Source organism: Anabrus simplex, chromosome 1 (genome assembly GCF_040414725.1).
Source record: "Anabrus simplex isolate iqAnaSimp1 chromosome 1, ASM4041472v1, whole genome shotgun sequence".
NCBI classification, from domain to species: domain Eukaryota; kingdom Metazoa; phylum Arthropoda; class Insecta; order Orthoptera; family Tettigoniidae; genus Anabrus; species Anabrus simplex.
In genome coordinates this window covers 214818998-214839774 of record NC_090265.1, presented here as the reverse complement: position 1 = coordinate 214839774, position 20777 = coordinate 214818998, and the positions used below count along the sequence as shown (strand labels likewise).

General features: G+C 41.2%; 1 pseudogene; it reads left to right on the top strand.

The window, feature by feature from the left end:
• The first annotated feature begins 626 nt into the window (after window positions 1–626).
• LOC137497202 (piggyBac transposable element-derived protein 3-like) lies at window positions 627–19395 on the top strand (annotated as a pseudogene).
• Window positions 19396–20777: the final 1382 nt, after the last annotated feature.

Below are 20777 nucleotides of genomic sequence, written 5' to 3'. Positions count from 1 at the left end.
ACGTAATTTCGTTAACAAAAACACGTTCAAAATAGAGAAGTTTTTAGAATAGAATTCAGAACAAACACATTGCAAAAGCAAATTACTAAATGCAATATATATGGACTTTTAGTAGACTCGTACCTCAGGTAGAGGATGCAACGGATGCATTTTACCGCCCCCACCCACTGATGAGACGCCAGTAACGATGCCAATCAGCTATCACGCCTCCCCGCCTCTTTTCCCATGGTATTAATTCCCTCGTGGGTTATAAACGCCACGACCACTGGGTCCCCTGTCGGCAACAAAGCGAGCAGGAGGACTTTGAAGCACGGTATTACCCACCCTCCATGTTGCGCAGAAGGGCTTCCCAGACAGAAGTATTGCTGACAAACATATTTCCTCCTCCACAACGAATATAGTGTATGCTAGTATCTAAAGTAGTGCAGGTGTCTTAGTTCTCTGTTGTGCTTTCAGAATTATACTTTTAATATGCCTATATAAACAAGAACTTTTCTTTAGAAGTGAGCAATCAAGGAGCAGCTTGACAACAACGTACCATGTGAAGACCAGGCACGCGCCGTTTAATAACTTCTAACAACAACTACTACTACTACTAAAATATTTGCATTCCATCCCTGATGAGGATGGCGGGCCTCTTAGATGGTAACTCAGTCACTCAAGCCAAGGAGATGTCCGGAGAAGGTGAGAGGGTTGACGGTCGTGGCCTATACTAAGAACTTTCCCAGCATTCGCGTTAGTGCAGGAGAATGGAAAACCACGGAAAACGATTTTCAGGACAGCTGACGGTGGGGACCAGACTCTCTTCGTCTCCCGAATACACAGGCGTAGAGCCACGGTGGGGCCGTAAGCGCTCCTCCTCTGATCGATTGGTTGGTCGGAGTGCAGAGCTGTCGGACCACTGACCAGCCGTGGCTACTTGTTGACTGAGACCCACTCTTCACCCGCCCTAGCTTTCAAGGTTGTTAGGGGCCAAAAGCAAGTTTTACGCAACAACTCAAAGATTACCAGCTTAGGAAGGAATGGCTGTGGTCACTATGCCAAGCGACCGCGTCTCATTCCGTAGGCCTGCAGATTATCAGTTGACGCCCGGTTAGTGCGGTGTATCCTCTCGATCGTTATTCTTCGATTTACAGACCATGGCTGCTATATTTACAATCAGCTATCTCCTCAATTGTTCCCCTATAGAATGAGTAGACATCTAACCAGCATCTAGATCCAGATATAAATCTCTGACCTCACCGGCAATCAAACTTGCTACCCGTAGGTCGTGGTAACCCCCACTTTTTCCTGCCACTCAGTCGTCACAAAAAAAAAAAAAAAAAAATGAAATGGCGTATGGATTTTAGTGCCAGGAGTGTCCGAGGACATGTGCGGCTCGCCAGGTTCAGGTCTTTTGATGTGACCCCCGTAGGCAACCCGTGCGTCGTGATGAGGAAGAAATGACGATGCAGATGACACATACACATAACCCCCGTGCCAGCGGAATTAACCAATGATGGTTAAAATTGCCGACCCTGCCGGGAATCAACCCGGGACCCGTGTGACTAAAGGCCAGCACGCTAACCATTTAGCCATGAAGCCGGACGTTATAAAAATGTAATCGTCTCTCCGACTTTGGCTAAATAATAGACTTCAATCATTAAACTGTGGCATGCTGGTATAAGAGTATCAGGCAACAAGTTATTGTCAACGCGTTGAGCTATTCATCTGAAAGAAGCAATTGCTCCTTTATGACTATGTATAATTAACGACTTCTAATATTAAAATACATTTTCATTTCAGATCTATTAACAAGCGCGGAGCATATACAATATTGCCGGTAATTAATTTTTACGGAAGCAAAAATGCGTAATAACGGCGCGTGTTCAATATTTGATATGGATAATAATTTATTAAAGTAATTTAAACATTTGTTGTCAACTCTCATTTGGTACGTCATGAATGGACGTGGATCACATATTTTAACCAGCTATTTTAATTAATTCTAACGGTATTGAATAACTTTTGATTTAGAAAATCGACGCAATCGAAAGGATTAGAGAGAATTCATGTTGCATTGAAAGTGAGAAATGATAGTCCAATGTTCATCCCACAGATATTAGATAATCTGTTCTATGCTACTCATTGTTCATTGTCAGAACAGCCTAATTGTGTAGGGGTATTGTTCCTGTCTTTTATGCAGAGGCCCTAGGTTCGATTCCGGGCCATTACAGGACTGATGGCTGGAACTGGGCTCACTCAGCATTGGCAGACCAACTGAGCAGCTGTCTGATATGAGAGCTCAAGAAAGCCATATTGCGGCTGAGAATGTCGTTACGCTGACCATGTAGAACTCCAGTATCTCAACCCGTCTGACTGGGCAACAGTCATCTAGGCAAGTAAGGCCCCACGGGTTTGCATTACTTCTTAATGATTAGACAGAACAACGCCACAAACAAGCAAAAGCGGTTCCCGTAGTTTCCTTTAAAAGGAATGAACTACAACATATTGTGTATTCTACTGGATGATTCCAAACTACTAGTGCTGATTTATATCAGAAAAGAAGGAACATATATCTGTAGACGTATATAGAGAAGGGCATGGTGAGCCAACGAAATATCAAAAGATAACAGCCTGACTTATTTATGTCTGATCAATCGCACTAGATGATCTTAAGTATCACCCGTGAATCTCAGTGCAAGCACATTCACGTTATACCTACATTATACCCTACGAATGCTCCAGCCTATATCTAATTGAAAATTGACATTGAAACGTTATTATAATGCATGGGGCGCATATCAGAAACACAGTAACAGACACATATCAGGAAACGGGCAAGTGGTACTCAGCACTCTCCATATGCCCACAGTTAAAATCAATCCGGCGACAGAGTGGGCCATGGACTAGGACCTCTTCCACAGATCAGTTTTGCTAGAGAACATGTTATTCAGGTACAGACGAGTGATACTATTGTGTACGTACAGAATATAACTTTTTTGCAAGCATACATTACGCGGTGGAGACAGCCCACCTGTTAGCCATGATCCTTAAGGCGTCAAGTCTATTAGCCGGTTCGAGTCCCGTCGATCGAAAAAAATCACCATCAGAATGTTGTCCGGCAGGGTACGAGAGGTAGAGATATACAATTTATAATCGCGAATCCGCGATCTTGGGACGTGAAGGACGGGGAAGATGTAAATAGTGTTATCACACATCTCAGAATATATAACCTTTCGGGGCAAGTTCCTAGGAACAAGTTTATTTTCGCCCTCCTGAGAATCACCACCTGTTGCTAGACCCCGTACTTTAGAACCGCCGTATTAGTATTTAGTCCTTTACCCACCAGGGTTGGTTTTATCCCCGGACTCAGCGAGGAATCCCACTCTACCGCCTCAAGTTCAGTGTCCAGTAGCGTGAGACATTTGGTCTGGGATACAACCGGGGAGGTGGATCAGCATCTCGCCCAAGCGGTCTCACCTGCTGTGCTGAACAAGGGCTTTGTGGGGGGATGGGAATATAGGAAGGGACGGGAAAGAAAGCGGCCGAAGCCTTAAGTTAGCTACAATCCTGGCATTTTCCTGGAGAAGAAGTGGGAAATCAAGGGAAACATCTTCGTGGATTGCTGATGTGGGAATCGAAATCCCTCTACACAGTTGACCTCCCGAGGCTGAGTTGACCCCGTTCCAATCCCGTATCGTTTTTCAAATTTCGTGGCAGAGACAGGAATCGAAACCGGGCCTCGCGGGTTGCAGCTAATCAGACTAACCGCTACAGCACAGAGGTGGACAGTTTTACAGTAACCAAGTTAGGCAAGTCATCGTTTTCTGTCTCAGTTTTTAAACAGATGGAAATTGTCTTATGTTCCTCACTCAGCTATAAAGTGTGTTATGTCCTAACTATTTGTAGTATTTTGATATATTTCCCTTTGGAGCTAAACTTTATACACTACCATTTTATTTAAAAATATTAAGAAGAATATTGTGTATCTTTAATCATATACCTGGCCTCAGTGTAGGACTTGGCGTTTATGTGTTGTGTTTTTCATTCCCTAATATTCTGTTTACATAGACATAATAAATTTTGCAAATGGCCAGATCAATAATAATTGTAGCCCTTTCTTAACACTTTATCAAATACTCTATCAGGAGAGTTAAATGAATGGGGCTTTATAAGAAATACTTAAACTGTAGTCTTGAGTATTTTAGGAGTCTCATTAATCAACCACGTTGAGAGCATTGATGTTATCCACTGCCCGGTTGAAAGTGAATGGAACTACATGTGCTGAACGACCATGTGCTTTTACTGAGCTGATTACAATATGGGATGAAAGATACAAGGCCGTTGGCAGTTACAGGTGGAATGTAGGTGCCAGGTCAGGAAGGTGTCGCACCCCCTCCTCCGCCCCCCATCCCCCGCGGACGCAATGCAACGTGCCCTTATGTGGTTCGGAATGGTGTAAAACAGCCTCTGGATCCTCTCCTGAGGCAAGTTCGTCCACAGTTTTTGCAGCTGTCCTTCCAGGTCCCACAGGTTTGTACTGGGAAGGGGCGGAGTCCCATTCCAATGTCATCCCATACGTGTTCAATGATGGAAAGGTCCGGGGAACTTGCTGGCGACAGCAGGACCTCAACATGCTCTAGGCAGTCCCCAGACACACGTGCTGTGCCTGGATGTGCATTTCTTGTTAGAGCATTGTACCAGGGAGCTGTGCCATAAGGGGTAGGACGTGCGGACGCGGAATGTCTGTGACGTATCGCTTTGCCGTCAAAGTCGGCCGAAGCACTATTAGAGGTGACCTGAGTGCATATCCTATGGATCCCAAAACCATGATGCCGGGGATTACCCCTGTGTGTCTTTCCACAATTTAGGCAGGATCTTCCCCCTGTCCTCAACGCCACCAAACTCACACACGATGGCCATCAGAGGTTATTGAGAAGCGGTACTCATCACTGAACATGATGTGACGCCAGTCGTCCTCTGACTATGCTTCACGGGGAAGGTACCACTCCAAATGCAGGCGTTGGTGTTCTGGTGTCAATGGTAACCGACACGTGAGGCGGTAGGACCCCAATCCGGTGGGTGCGAGTCGTCCAGACACTTTCCCTGAACTCATAGGATGCTGTAGAGTCTCCAGTACATTTTCGCGGACGGCGGGTGCCGAAGTTATGGGATCCTGCAATGCTTGGCGCACCATACGACGGTTCTCCCTCGGGGTGGTGTTTCTTGGACGACCCGAACCTGCAAGACGTGATGGGTTACCTTCGTGTACCCATTGAGCCCAAAATCGGGCGACTGTGATATCTGAATTTACCACATGCCTGGCAATTGCACGATACGACCAACCAGCCTCATGCAGTCCCACAATGTGGCCTCTGTCAAATGCTGTCAATTAAGAGATAGGCTGTCTAACGCGTCTGCGAGGCATCGCGGGTGATTCATACTGTACGTAGGCCTCTCTGCACGTCTTGCTTAACTGCCCGACTCACAGCAGTTGACTGGTAACAACTTATCAACAACAGGACGGTGCCATCACGAATGCACTCTGGTGGACGTTCTACACATTACAGATCCTTGTAAATCTAATGAGATGTAACAAAAACTGTTAAGTCTGTCAAACACACTGCAAATACAATATGAATTATAACATTATATACACACCTTTAAAAATACACACTATTATACAAGGAATGACATGTTTCGTTCTACAAGAACGTCCTCAGATTCTATCAAATCACTTAAAACATGCTTATATATGTGCAGTGTTGCTTACGTTGCGTAAACTTGTCAATGATAGAGAGTTTAGTGATAACATGAACCGGTAATGACAAACAATACATTTACAAGTATTAGTACAATGAAAAACGTACGTACTTGTCTAGACTGCCGATGTTAAGTCCGTTGTCACAAAACACTATTTCAGGACTGTGGTCATGGAATCTTTTGGGTAAATCACACTGCTCGTGGGGAGGGGAGGGGAAGCATGGGAGGGGCCGTATGGAGCGTTGTGGATCTATCCTATTGGATGTTAAAATCGAGTATACTCTACCGTGGAGAGGGGAGGGGGAAGTAGGGCGGAGCAAGTGGAGCGCTGTGGAACCTTCTATTAACACTGGAGAGGGGAGAGAAGGTTATTGACCTACTTCATGTTAAAATGTACTTCTATGTAATATGGTTGATTGCATTTTAATGATTTTAGGTGAATAAAGTAAGGAACAGAAATAGAGATTAACTAGTAAATGTCATTATTATGAGGAAAGCCAATTTAATGAGTGTTGTCGAGATGCTATGTGAGTAGAGCGAAGAGTCGGAGAATTTGTTAAGTGTGTATGGTCATTTAGGTTAGTTTCATTAGCATTTATTACAATGCAATGTTCAAAGATTTACTTTAATTTTCGATGTGTAAAATTTTAGATCTGTGTTGATGTCTGTGAAATGGTGTGAACAGTCGTATATGTGCTCCCCGAAGGCTGAATGCCGATTATATCTGATCGCTTTCTTGTGTTCATTGTATCTTGTGTTGTAATTAGGTTTCGTTTGACCTATATATGTGGCATTGCAGTTAGGTTCTTGGCACTTGAGTTCATGTACTCCTGACTTTGAGAAAGGGTCTTTTTTGTTTAGGTTGCACTTGCTGATGTGTCTTTTTAGTGCGTTGTTCGTTCAAAAGGCTACTTCTGAACGTTATTTCTTGAAAATATTTGCTACTTTGTATGTGTTCTTGTTAACGTTGTAGAGAACACGTGTGGTGGTTTCCCTGCGATCTGTCTTATGTTTATTTAATAGTTTGTCTACTGTGCCTGGAGGGTGGCTGTTTTCTTTCGCGATTTGTTTAATGATTTGTATCTCTTCATGAAAATCCGTTGTGCTCATTGTATGAAATATCTCTGTTCAGTCCTGTTATTTTGTGCGTGTATGGGTGGTTTGACTCGTTGTCAATAGTGTGCAACGTCTAAGTCAGATTTCTGTATACTTTGCAAGGTAGGTTGTCATTATTCCTGTTGATTGTGATGTATAAATAGTTAATTTCTTGTCAGCGTTTGGCTCCATTGTGAAACTGATGGACTTGTGTAAAGAATTTAGTGTGTTTAATACAAAGTAGCTAATGTTTTCAAGAAACAAGGTTCAAAGGTAGCATTTAGAACGAACAATACACTACAGAGACACGTCAGCAATTGCAACACACTAAATCCTTTACAGAAGGCCATCCGTTTCACAATGGACCCAAACACTGACAAGAAAATACATTATTTAGACATCACAATTGACAGGAATAATGTCAATCTATCTTAACAAGTATACAGAAAGCCCACTATTGACAACGAGTGAAACCATCCATACACCCACAAAATAACAGGACTGAGTACAATGATACACATAGATATTTCATACCAATGAGCACAACGGATTTCAATGAAGAGATGCAAATTAATCAAATCGCTAAAGAAAGCAACCACCCTCTAGGCACAGTAGATAAATTATTAAATCATAAAAAAGTCGCCGGGAAACCACCACACATGACAAAGAAAAATACGTGGTTCTCAACTACGTTAACAAGAACACATGCAAAGTAGCTAATATTTTCAAGAAACATGGTTCAAAAGTAGCCTTTTGAATGAACAACACACTACAGAGACACATGAGAAAGTGCAACCTAAACAAAAAAGAAGCTTTCTCAAAGTTAGGATTATATGAAATCAAGTACCAAGAACCTAACTGCAGTGCCACACATATAGGTCTAACGAAACCTAACTTCCACACAAGATACAAAGAACACAAGAACGCAATCAGATATAATCGGCATTCAGCTTTCGGGGAGCACATATACGACTGTTCACACTATTTCACAGACATCAATAGAGATCTAAAAATTTTACACATCGAAAATAAAAGTAAATCTTTGAATATAAAGGAAGCAATCGAAATTTACATCGCAAAAATGCTAATGTACCTAACCTAAATGACCATTCACACTTAAAAATTCCCGCCTCTTCGCTCTACTTGCATAACCTGGATAACAGTTACTCATTAAATTAGCTTTTTTCATAATATACGTATACTCGATTTTAACATCCAATACGAGGGCTCCACAACGCTCCATACGGCCCCTCCCATGCTTCTCCTCCCCTCCCCACGAGCAGTGTGATTTACCCAAAACTTTCCATGACCACAGTCCTGAAATAGTGTTTTGTGACAATGGACTTAGCATCGGCAGTCTAGATAAGTACGTAAGTTTTTCATTTTATTAATACTTGTAAATGTATTGTTTGTCACTGCTGGTTCATGTTATCACTAAACTCTCTATCATTGACAAGTTTACGCAGCGTAAACAGTACTGTACATACATAAGTATGTTTTAAGTGATTTGATAGAATCTGAGGATGTTCTTGTAGAACGAAACATGTCATTCTTTGTATAATAGTGCGTATTTTTACAGGTATGTTTATAGTCTTTTAATTTATATTGTAATTGCAGTGTGTTTGACAGACTGAAAAGTTTTTGTTACATTTAACTAAGTCGACACGGAAAAGTATGTGTTCATTCTTAACAAAAAAAGTATCTAATCATTTACTCACACATCAATGGTATGCATGTATACCAAAATAGGATAATATTTGTCCACTTCTTTTGGGTGTCAAACTTTTTTTGACAGGCAGTGTATTTTGGGTTTTGTTCTGACCACCACAACCGTATGCAAACAGACGGATGTAGGTAATTTCTTGTGTAGTGTAATTTTATAGACGATCGCACCGTATAACGCAGATGAAGTCTCCTTAGATCTCTTTTTGAGGTTGTTGTCAGTCCAAACATATGCAAATGGTTTGTGAACTGTTCGAGGACCACGCGATATTCCCTGACAAATTGGTGTAGTATAAATACATTTAGTGAACGTAATAAATTGATTGGTCTTGAAATTCGTGCAACACACACTTTTGGACAATCCTAGATATCCGTTTTCATCAGTTTTAAGCAGGTCATAAAAGGAATTAGCATGCATTTTATATACTTTATGCTGTACTGGAGTTTATATTTCTTTGTAGGAGATGCGCAGTTCTTTTTTCCTTCATTCACTAACATGATGTACAGTATTCTGTTGCAAAATTTACTGCGTACTCATTAACAGATACATAACGAAAATATCCCTAGCTGACATGAAGATCATTTTCATGAGCATATTGTATTCATCCCACATACCTGAAATTTTCAAATTGCTTGGAATATACTGCTTGGTTGCAGTTTTCTAATCTGTTGTAGACAATCTCAGTTTTCTGATATTTCTCAATGAATATAGCTTTTCTCCTACGGACAAATCTGCTACTTAAAAAATCACCACCTCATCGGAATTAGGTTTCCGAATCATCGGACACCAAGGAAAGCCCATTTCACTAGAGCCCTTAGTAGGCCTTTGCCTACCAAACAACCGTTGTTCAGCCCAAATACCTGTAGATTACGAGGTGACTCGTGGTCAACGTAAGGATTCCCCCCGGCCGTTATTTGCGGCTCCTATCTTACTATCACGTAGCACTTCATGTGTTCTCACGCAAGCTGAGTGGACCTCCAACCAGCCTCAAGATCTAGGTAAATAAAACCTGACCTAACCGAGAATCGAACTAGGGGCATCAAGCTGAGGGGCAGGCTCACTACGCTTAGGCAGTCAGCATTAGTCGTCGGACACAACCTGAAAACCCCCATCCCAGTGGTGTGACAGCCCCGAAGGGCCATGGTCTACCAACCGACCTCTGCTCAGGCCGAAGGCCTGCAGATTACGAGGTGTCGTGTGGTCTTTACGACGAATCTTCTCGATCGTTGTTCTTCGATTTCTAGACCGGAGCTGCTATCTGACCGTCAGATAGTTCCTAAATTGTAATCACGTAGGCTGAGTGGACCTCGAACCAGCCCTCAGAAACAGGTAAAAATTTCTGACCTGGCCAGGAATCGAACCCAGGGCCTGAGGGTTAAAGGCGAGCACGCTATCCCTGCACTGCGGGGCCGGCATAGAACCTGACATTTTTTGAATTAAATAATAACTGTGTTGGTTTCATCTGAAATGTATATTTCATTGGAGGATTATTTTTTTGGTGCCCAACACTCATTTCATATTTTTGTCTGGTTGTAGTTCACATTTTGCAGCTTCTCTCATACGAATAACAGTTCGGTTCCTTGGCTAAATGACCAACGAAGTGGCCTTATTTTCATACGGTTCTGAGTTCGAGTTCCAGGGCGGGACGAAGAAGCGGAATTGGATATTCTGTGAATACTTCAATTTATTTTTATTCACATAATTTATGTCTTTGAAATTCCTCTTAAAACTGGTGTATGGTACATGGTGCTACTGCAATTGTAACCATACTAATTTTGCACTTTCCTGAGATGGAGCATGGTTCCTTCCTGTCTGTCATGGTTGACTGCAATGCTATCAACTTCGTTTGTGATATCAAATACAGTTCGTTCGTTCGTAATCTGTTTACCCTCCAGGGTCGGTTTTTCCCTCGGACTCAGCGAGGGATCCCACCTCTACCGCCTCAAGGGCATTTTCCTGGAGATTCAGACTTTGGGTCGGGGATACAACTGGGGAGGATGACCAGTACCTCGCCCAGGCGGCCTCACTTGCTATGCTGAACAGGGGCCTTGTGGAGGGATGGGAAGATTGGATGGGACAGGCAAGGAAGAGGGAAGGAAGCGGCCGTGGCCTTAAGTTAGGTACCATCCCGGCATTTGCCTGGAGGAGAAGTGGGAAACCACGGAAAACCACTTCCAGGATGGTTGAGGTGGGAATCGAACCCACCTCTACTCAGTTGATCTCCCGAGGCTGAGTGGACCCCGTTCCAGCCCTCGTACCACTTTTCAAATTTCGTGGCAGAGCCGGGAATCGAACCCGGACCTCCGGGGGTGGCAGCTAATCACGCTAACCACTACACCACAGAGGGAGTCCATAGATATTGAGTATAAATATAATTTACTAGATAAAGGAAGAGAAGCCTTTGAGATAATTGAAATTAGAATATTGTATGAAATGTATGAGCGATAGCAATTATCGTAAGGTGAAAATTTATCTTCAAGTACAGTACTATGTTGGCCTGGTTATTCAGCAAAATTTAATTTGCAGTGACTATAAATACAGCTTTAAGTATTCTAGTTCAGTGAATATAAACGATATTCATCTTTACAATGCAAATATTAGGTTAGTATATGGGTTGCTAGCCGTAGGAGGTAGCGGTCGATATGTTGTGTGGTGAAATGAATCTCCCCAGTCCTTCTTGAGGCGTTCAGTCATGCACTGGGCTCTGCTGCTGAGGATGTAGCTCAGAAATCAATGAGAAAAGCGGCAGAAGAAGCTGCCTAGAAGGATGACGATGGACGTGAACTCACACTTGCAGTTGATGCTCTACGTGGCAAAAGATAGATCATACCTCTAATAATAGTGTTGTCACAGTTACAAGTGTGGATACGGGAAAGGTAATTGATGTATCTACTAGTACGTACTCTTATTTTCGACAGTCAAAATTACTCTCCATAAAGTAATTGGATGTTATAAATGGACTATTGATTTGTCTTATGGATAAAAGCTACACATTCCAGGTTTAATGCGGCATTCGAATGGAATCAAAACAGGTATTGTAGTATTTCCTTACAAACTGTGCCGTGTATTTATTTCTTCCCCCGATTATCTCCCGCCTCTCGTAGCGGTCTGTTGACATCCATATTTTGGTGCCATATTCGGTATATTTAAGACATGTAATTTAGCTGTGTTTATTAATATAGTGCTTGTTAATTATGCGGGGAATAATCTCTCCCACATCCCCTATAAAAGTGATTTGCACGAGATAGTTGTTTTAAATTGCGGCCTTCTGCTGCGCTTGTTTATTCTCCTTGCCTCCATGGTAATGTGCCATGCCCCTTTTCTTGGCCTATTGTCGGCCATTTACCTCTCCCTTGACGCCTGGCTCTCCTCACTTTATGGGGCGCTGGTCGTGAAGGGAGTTTTGACTTGACTTGGGAACAGCGAGCTGGCTGGTTGCTAGCGTTTTGTACGAGCGGGCTGGATCTGCTCGGGTCTCGAACATTCCGTTCGCCCATGGAGGTAATTTGTACAAAGGGATGGCTTTTAACTTAGCTAGGGGATGACGGGATGATTTTAAACACTTCCTGGTGAAGTGGATTGTACTACCTGTTAAATTACTTCAGAATAGTCGTTACATTTGATAGGTAAAAGGGAAAATGTGATTGTAATACGGTCCTCTTACTGTTGATCTGGCCTTTCGCCAAGTGGGTCTTATGTACTCTGTAATCTTATATTGTCGCAGTTTCGCGACATCTTGGCGTTAAAATGGATTTGTACATAAAACTATTATCCTGTTTATTGATGTAAATGTCGCTAGATGTTGGGTCTAGCTTGCCCTAGCTCTCATATTGTTAAAACCCCAGCATTATTCTGAGCTTATCTTGGTCGAAATTGAAATTTTGTATGGCTTGGGCCTTTTTAGGGCCAAGGTTATTCATCTCGCTAGTCATTACGGGATCATGCGTTGTGTTATGAATTATACGCAAGTAAGTATATCTTTATGAATTGAATTGTAATCTTGTCTAGACTCAAATGGTGGTGGATCATGTTATAGAAATGTTAGAGGCGCGTCTCATGAAATGCAAATCATTATTATTAACTTCAATGTAAAGTTGGTTTCGCTTGGGCACAAGCCCTTGGTTTATGTAACCTTTTTCTTACTGCTGAAGCCTGTTGAAGGTTTTGTAGAACGTTCTCTCCACCAATATTGTATATCCTATGTGAAGGAAAACCCAAGAAGGGATTCAGAGTTTAAATAAATATGTTATATATCTTTGAATATTTGCTCACATTGACCAGGTCCGGGGCTGTACGCTTTTTCTTCCTCGTCCAGTTGGGTAGTGGGGCATAAGTTGGTACCTAAGGGGCACAAACCATATTGAGAGCAGCTGTAACTCGGAGTTATTTGACGTATACGGATCTGCGTACTCTCGAGAAGGCTACATACAACTTTCCAAAACAGTGGAGTGGGGAGATTTATCCCAACTTTAAAGTTTATCTTGGTTTCTTATTCATTGTGACAGAGAAGGCTGAGTTTAGGGGAAATTTCCACCATTTAGGAACGAATAGTATGCCCGGATTCGCACGTATCAAATCAATTCTTGGAATAAACCACTTTCTTCCTGAAGCTAAGTCCGTCTCAATTTCTGCATGAACAATATTTTTGTCTTGCTCCCGTAGATCCATTCTTGTTCCATTAAACAAATCAGCTTTATTGACATCATCGCACAGTATGGAGTCAATGCTAATGTACGTTATTTGGTCACCTATCAAACTATTCAGAACTATTGTATTGGTTGATTATGTTAACTTGTTCGTTTCTCGGATAACATAATTCTGCTTTGTAAAACACTATACTCTGATTTGGATGAAGGGAAGAACCAAGTGAATCTAGCACAATATTTTTTTAAATGCTGCTTTGTTGAATCTCAGTAGTGACATTTCTCCGTTTTAGAGTTTTAGAAACCATTCAGTGAAGTTAACTAATTTATTGTCATAAAGTGTAATATTTAAAACTTGACTGGATAATAGCTGTTCGGTATCAGTGAGGAATTACTGCCAGGCAGTGTCGGAAGTCTGCACCAAGCAAGATCACTTTTCTAGCGAAAGATGATTTGGTGTTCATTATAATTAGCTGATCTACTGCTGAAAGAGCCTAAAGCGGACTCATGATTGCCTCGCCCCATATGATTAACATAATAATAAGTCTCATTTACTCTGCGTCTTTTGACATTCTTATGTTAGACGTAGAGGTCTGCGAATTTAGAGTCATTTTACTGTAACTATATATTATCTTTGTCACTTTTGCATTTGTTTACTCTTATCGACTTTCTCGTGGAGTTTTAGTACGTTGGATGGTCTGCTCTTTTTTTTTAATTTAACACACGAAATTCATACGGCCTTTGACGGTCGAAAATTCTTCCATGTGAAACCTCACGCCTTCATGGACGGATTTCTGATGAAGCAAAAGCGATGGCGTAAATTTAACAGTTGATTATGTTAGGCGAATGATCTACACGGTGATAAACATTGGGACAGGAGTCGGGAACAGCATAAATATCAAATGCTTTTGTCATGGCAACGAAGTATTAACGTAGTGTTTAAATTATCGTAAATATTAATGCTGAAGCCATCATGCTAAGCACAAATGCAATATGGGACATAATCAATATTTTGACATTTCCTCTAATTATTATATGTATGTGTGGACGTATAGCCGGCTAAATTAAGTCCAAAGCTCCAAGTTCTAATGAAAAGGAAACGTATTTTATAGCTTCTAATATGTTTCTCTGGAGACAATATCATGAAATAAATAATGAACATAATCTCCCGATAAATAATCCACAGATTCTAATTCACTAATTAAATCTGCAATTAGAGTGCGAGGAAATGGAGGCCATGTCTTCTGTCCAGAAACTTAAATGCACAGAACGTAAATATCTTGTACACTGAACTATTGTAATTTGCTAATATAGCAAATTAGATGATGGTAACGTTGCTACTTGCTCCAAAATGACAATCTCACTACACTGAATGGAAATCATCAATGATTGTTGTCTATGATCGCATTCAATACGCTAAAACTTCAAAGCAGGAATTGGTTCAGTCTTATGCCAATAGAATGACAATGTTATAATGTGCAACAAAATGACAATATCACCTCGTTGAATGAAAAGAATTTTGTGAAGAAAGAACCGAGCACACGAAATTCCATCTCCACCGAATCATATCTCTACCATACAGTAGAAACACCTACAACGAAGCATCCAAGATAACCACGTGTTAAGATGTAATCCCTTAAACTCAGCGATAAGCGTTTTATCTCGTCCTTGTATGCCAAATCCATGACCTTTTCCTCTACGCGGTTGAGTATGAAGTGAGAAGAACCTTCGTAGCAAGTTTTTATGACCGGATACCCTTCCTGACGTCAACCTCATCAGATGAGTTAAAGACATTGTATACCATCACCTTCGCTACCTTGGCGGCCCAAATCCTGATGGTAAAAGTTCTTTAAACGAACAGGACTCACACCAGCTAACCACGGTGTCAGACCATTTAAACTTCACGACCATGGCCACAAGGTGGGCTGTTCTAACTTGTGCTTATCGCGAGAGATACCACACATTGGAAAAGTATGATTCATTCTTCTTATTATTATTAATCTGTTTACCCTCCAGGATCGGTTTATCCCTCGGAGTCAGCGAGGGATCCCAGCTCTACCGCCTCAAGGGCAGTGTCCTGGAGCTTCAGATTCTAGGTCGGGGAGATGACCAGTATCTCGCCCAGGCGGCCTCACCTGCTATGCTGAACAGGGGCCTTGCGGGGGGGGGGATGGGAAGATTGGAAGAAGACAAGGAAGAGGGAAGGATGCGGCCGGCATTTGCCCGGAGGAGAAGTGGGAAACCACGGTAAAACACTTCCAGGATGGCTGAGATGGGAATCGAACCCACCTCTACTCAGCTGACCTCCCGAGGCTGAGTGGACCCCGTTCCAGTCCTCGTGCCAGCTTTCAAATTTCGCGGCAGCGCCGGGAATCAAACCCGGGACTCTGGGATGGCAGCTAATCACACTAACCACTACACCACAGAGGCGGACGTGATTCATTCATTTCACAGAAGTATTGTAATTTTCACTGAACAGTTCAAATATGACGGATATCATTGAATTGTTCTTGTAACCCATGTATGGTACCAGTTTAAGTCTCTCAAACGTCCCACGTTTTCTCAGTATATCTCTAGAAGGCGTCAGAAGTCAGGATGTACTTATTATCCGCGAAAAGTTTACTGATACTTCGTTTTACGGGGGGGTGAGGTGTGAGGAGGGAGCTACCCCGGTTCCGGTAATATTGCAAACTGAATAGAAATGAAATCTGAATTGAATCGATAGTATGATCAGTCGATATGAATTTTCTAAACCTTTATTATCTTAAGCCAACAACTGTGTCATGCACACATCATATAACACTCCTCGATGCGAATCTTGTTTCTAGCATGAATTCTCATGAATATCATTATCACAATCGTCACTGCTATCTGCAGTACTATTAATTACACCTTTTTCCATGACACCGTCGTGCCGCCAGTATTCCTCTTCCAGTTCTTTCACCTTTCTGCAATTTGCGGCAGATACTGAATGGAATGCCTCGATGGTCAGTCGTCGTAAGTTAGCTGTTGACATGCCTCCCGTAATATTTCCCTCACTCATGTTCAATCCTAACCTATATTTTGGCTTTACGGTGTAAACAATAGAACATAATGTGTTGCAATTATACCGCAAGATGTCTCACGGCGATGCACAATCGATTCATAGTTTTTGTTTCAAAGGTTGCCAATACGAATGACGAAGATAACAGAGGTCTCCAGATTCAGCACTAGGAAGTCGAAGTATCACTGAAAGTTTCGCGGATAATTGTTCGAACTCACGCCGAAAGATATAGCTGTGTACCTTCGTCATCTCGACGAAGTCCCACTCGTTGGCTGAACGGTCAGCGTACTGGCCTTCGGTTCAGAGGGTCCCGGGTTCGATTCCCGGCAGGGTCGGGGATTTTAACCTTAATTGGTTAATTCCTACGGCACGGGGGCTGGGTGTATGTGTCGTCTTCATCATCATTTCATCCTCATCACGACGCGCAGGTCGCCTACGGGAGTCAAATAGAAAGACCTGCACCTTGGCGAGCCGAACCCGTCCTGGGATGTCCCGGCGCTATGAGCCTTACGACATTTCATTTTTCATCACGACGAATAAGAGACAATAATCTCGTTGATAGAAACGTATTTTTAATTAAAAATATACAAAAATCGTAGTTGTGGGAGTTTCAGTGTAATTTCTTGTAAAGAAGATATAGAAAACTATACGTGGTACAAATTTCAGCTGTAGAAATAATCTCGTATTCTCAACAGAATAGGGATTTTATATAATATATAGATTATTCAACATATTTTAAAAGAACTAGTCTAAGAAACGAACACAAATTACTAGAATAGTAGTGGCGGAATGGAGGTTGCTGGGATAAGAAAAAAATCCACCCTTCTCATTGGTGTATCGCTTGTTATTTAAAATACATTCGGGACGGCGATTCCAAGATGATAACAAGATGTTTTAGAAAGCAAACCACATAGAAACGGTGTTGACATATACAGTGTGTGGGACATGCGCAGCAGTAGAGAATGGGGCTAGATTCAGGCGGCTGAAGACAATTTGTGAAAAAATAGAAACTAGGTGATGGAAGCACTATATTGCAAAGGCAGATTGTCTGATGCTGTGGTAGACCATATTCAGAATCATTATGGCCTAGAAATGAAGTAAGTTACACGTAATGTTGATGATGTGATGAAAGTTGCATGGGCTCCTTATTTCCACATTGTTCGTACGCAAAAGGTAAAAACAGCTGCTTTGAATACAGTATGGAAAAAATTACAGGAGAGACATACGATCAGACCTGTTGGTCACAATTGTGTGTACATTAAGTTTCTACCTCTGTAGTTCGCTTATAAGCAATATTATGAGCATCCAGACAGTTTTTACATGTTTAGGTACTTGAATTTTAGTAATACTGAAATTATAATCACAGGAATAATTTCTCCTTTAGCAGGTTAGCAAACTTGATTTGCTAACACGGCGGGGCCACACAGTTTGGTCTGCCACTGCTAAGCAGAGTCCTGGAGGGGCGTGCCATTCCAGCTGATGAGTCCAAATGGCACGCCTGGACGAAACTCTGCATAATGCACACGGCCTAACCACCCAAAAGCTGGTTCTATTCCTGTGATTATAAGATCTGCGGCCGTGAAAGCCTTTTTTGATGTTTTTAATACTGAAATTGTTTTTGCATTCGAGCGACTTGTGTCTGAACTGCGTAGTATTTATTCTCTTTGGTAGTGTCTGGTCTATGGCCATTACTGTTTCTGCCCTGTATTGTCATTCTGAAGATTTTCTTTTGTTTACCGCCATTGTAAAGTGATATCGTGTTTCTACGGATACTTATGTAGTGTTCAGTGCAGTTTTTAGAACACAATTCGATTCTTTATTACTTCATTTTATTCGGTAAATATAATGTACACAGTTGTATACAACCGGACTGTAGTGATATAAATAAGCAGTGAACATAACCTCCATATGATTTCGTTTTTGTGCGATGTTGTATTATTTTTCAGCGTTTTCTTTCTTTTTATTTCAGAAATATCAATGACTGTTGGTCACATTTGACCTTTCTATATATTCCTTATTCAGTTTTTGTGCAGTTGGCCTACAAATAAGGATAAGCCTACTACAAGTAAAAATAGTCCTGTATGAAGAGAAAAATATCTTACCGTGGAGAAAGACTGGGACTCTATTTTAGATATATTGCAAAATGTTGAGGACTCTGATTGTGATTTAGGCCTATCTGGAGATGAAGTTGAGGATGATGATATACCACTTATACAAATACAATATCACCTAAAAATAAAACGTGTTGGAGATGACAAAGTGAGTAGAGATGACGTATCTGCTGACACAATCCCCGAAGATGCACAGGAAGATGAATCTCTGGAGGAATCTGCAAACCACACCGAATCATGTGACGCTTATGCCAGAATTTTGTTGACACCTAAAGAATCAATCAGGTGGAAACGAAAGCTTTTGAGTTGTATTGTAGAACCATACGAGGCCCCCAGTTTTGAAGAACAGGAATTGTTGTCACCAATACATTACTTCAAGAGATATGTACCTGAAGATCTATTTAGTTGCATGGCAATGAATACCAACATGCATGCATTGCAGCAAGGAAAATCATACTTCAAACAGACAACAGCTGATGAAATAGAAATTTCATTTGGTTTACACATATTGTATGGCAGTCTGAAATTCCCTGGAATACGAATGTATTGGGATGCAACCCTCAAAGTAAATGGATTTTTAGAAAATATGACACGAGACCGTTTCTTTGAACTGCGAACCAATTTACATTTGGTAAATAATCTTGAAATTCCATCAGACAATAAGGACAAGTTTTACAAAGTGAGGCCAATTTACACAGCCATTCGTAATCGGTGCAATGAACTTCAGATTGAAGAAAATGTTTGCGTTGATGAAGGCATGATTCCTTTCTCGGGGAAGTTTTCTGCAAAACAATATGTCAAGGGAAAACCCAACCCGCGGGGAATAAAGATGTTCATGTTATGTGGAAAAGTGGACTTGTGCATGATTTTATTTTGTATCAAGGAGCCGCAACGGAACTAAATTCCACTTCCTGTAAAATGTTTGGATTAGGCCCTGCTGTTGTTTTGGAACTATCGAAACAATTGTCAAATGGAAGAGGTCACAAATTATACTTTGACAACTTTTTTCATCGTACCACCTCTTTCAAGCTTTGAAATCAATGGGTATCTATGCGGCAGGAACTGTCCGGCAAAACAGGTTTGGTAGAAGCATCCCATTTTCAGATGATAAAACTCTAATGAAACAGACCAGAGTTTTTTGTGAATAAATTGCCAGTGCTGATGATCTTACAATGCGTAAATGGGTAGACAATAGACCAGTCCTATTGTGTTCAAATTTTATTGGAAAAAGTACTGTAGATGAAGTTCAACGATAGGACAAAAAGAACAATAAATATGTCACAGTGGAAAAGCCTGAAATAGCGAGAAGATATAATCTTGGCATGGGGGGAGTTGTTCTATTTGATCAGATAATAAGCTACTATAGGATTTTCATCAGATCTCGGAAATGGACTTTGCGTATGATTTTTCATGCGGTTGATTTTGCGATCGTTCAAAGTTGGCTTGAATATAGACGCGATGAAGAAACTTGGGGATTCAGAAGGGACAACAACTGGATCTTCTTTCCTTCCGTATCATGGTAGCAGATGGACTGATACTCTGCCAGAAAAAGGTTTCTGGAAGAAAGAGGGGATGTCGTTCTGAAGATGGAGCTGCTTCAGACTTGCAAGTTGTATGCAGAAGAAGAGGAGAATTACGCCCTGCTCAGGAAATACAGTATGATTCCATTGATCATTTTCCTCTACATGATGATGGAGCTCCAAGTCCCTGCAAATTTCCTAAATGCACGGGTCGTTCAAGGATTCAGTGTAAGAAGTGTAAAGTGCATCTCTGTCTCCAAAAGGACAGAAACTGTTTCCTGCAGTTCCACACAAAACTTTAAATGTGTTTTCAAACATTGTTCCCTAGTTTCTGTGTAAGTTTCATATGCTGTTTTATGATGTCCCGATGTACACAATTGTGCACATTAATTATCTCTAAAACTGTAGGTCACATCAAATATTTTTGAACAAAATATGATAGGAACACTCTGCTGAATTCAAAAATCAAATCAAATATTTTTATTTTATTTAAAAGAAAATTCAGGAATTACTTTAGATTTAACATATCACACTATAAACAATCACAGAAGCACACAACAGTGAATGCATCCCTTCGCACAGTTCTGGCGTCAGGAAAGGCATCAGACCCTAAAGATGGGCTTAATACACTTAGAGTGTCGATCACAAGTACTCGAGAAATTGCCAGTGAGAAGAATATGAGAGAGCATACTAATTACAGAAGATAATGACGAAAATACACTTTGTCACAAACGTACACGGCAAAATTTCATATTCTACACATGTGAAGAGGAACAAAACATGAAATCACAGGCATGCAGTTCTGTCTTCGACAGTCAAAAATTATCATGTAAAAACATGTAAAATTGAAATTAACATATTAATATGTGTATCTCACGAAAAAGTTACTTTCGATGT